General features: G+C 34.8%; 1 pseudogene; it reads left to right on the top strand.

Moving 5' to 3' along the window:
• The window catches only part of LOC108296784, a 10027-nt pseudogene extending 8898 nt beyond the window's left edge, over nucleotides 1–1129 (top strand).
• The last annotated feature ends 272 nt before the right edge of the window (nucleotides 1130–1401 follow it).

Here is a 1401-nt window from a genome sequence, read left to right as displayed (position 1 = left end):
TTTTTGAGATAGAGTCTCTCTGTGTCACCAAGGCTGGACTGCAATGACACAATCTTGGCTCACTGCAACCTCTGCCTCCCGGGTTCAAGTGATTCTCCTTCTTCAGCCTCCCAAGTGGCTGGGATTCTGAATGATATGATTCCATCTCTTTCTAGGAAGAGCTACAAAATACTGTGGTTGTGCTTTTATTCTACCACAAATGGTGAGACAAATCATGACATTTCTTTCCTCAAACCTTCAAGGCCTTTTTATCTCATTCAGATTAAAAGCTCAAGTCCTGTCAAAGGCCACAATATCCTCCTTGCTGTCCTCCGAACATACTATAATCCTCCCTTAGAGATTTCATGCTTGACTTTCCATCTGCCTAGAAGATTCTTTTCCTAGGTGGTTATAGGGTCCACTTTCTATTTATTTATTTATCATACTTCTTTCTTATCCTCTCAAGTCATTGTTCAAATGTTACTTTCTCACTAAGCCTTCTCTTGAACACCTTATTTAAAATTGAAGCATCCCTCCCAACCAAAATCTAGTACCCATTTCTCTTTCTTCTTTCATTTTTTTCTATAGTATGCATAATCATTTAACATATTTTATAATTTACTGCCATCCTCCACTTCTCCCAACCTTAGGATTTAAGGAGAAATATTTTTAACTGTTTTGTTCTATGCTGTTGCACCCAGAATTCAGAGAAGGGTTTATCATAGACATTCTCAATAACTTCATAAAGAAGTTGTTCTTTAGGCTTGTTGAATTAAGATTATTTTCCAGTATAGTCATGTGTCACATAATGACTTTTCAGTTAACAACAGACTGCATATAGAATGGTGATCTTATAAGATTATAATATTGCATGTTTACAGTACTTTTTCTATGTTTAGATATGTTTCAATAAACAAATATTTACCATTGTGTTACAATTGCTTACAATACTCAGTACAGTAACATGCCATAGAGGTTTGCAGTCTAAGAACGAAAGGCTATACCATATAGTCTAGGTGTGTAGTAGGCTAGACCATCAATCTAGGTTTGTGTAAGTGCACTGTGTTGTGTTTGCACTACAACAAAATTTCCCAAAGATGCATTTCACAGAATGTGTCCCTGTCATTAAGTGATGTATGACGTACATTAAATCATAAACACTGCAATCCAAATGTGTTTATAAGAGCTTCTTGTTAAAGTCAAAGGGGTGAAACGGAGAAAACATTAAAACATTAAGACTTTAAAGTGACAAACAAAACAGGCTACATAAGAGCTTAAGGATAAGAGTAAAAAATACACAAAACCAATCAGCTATAATCCTATTTATAAAATTAGGATGGAGGATATATGGGAAGTGCCTTGGAGTAAACAATATTATATTTGGAGTAAACTATCCCATTTGGTAGTTTTTTTTTTTTTTTT

The sequence above is a fragment of the Cebus imitator genome, unplaced genomic scaffold (assembly GCF_001604975.1).
Source record: "Cebus imitator isolate Cc_AM_T3 unplaced genomic scaffold, Cebus_imitator-1.0 Scaffold740, whole genome shotgun sequence".
NCBI classification, from domain to species: domain Eukaryota; kingdom Metazoa; phylum Chordata; class Mammalia; order Primates; family Cebidae; genus Cebus; species Cebus imitator.
Note: the sequence above shows the minus strand (reverse complement) of the source record. Positions and strands in the feature narration are given on the sequence as shown.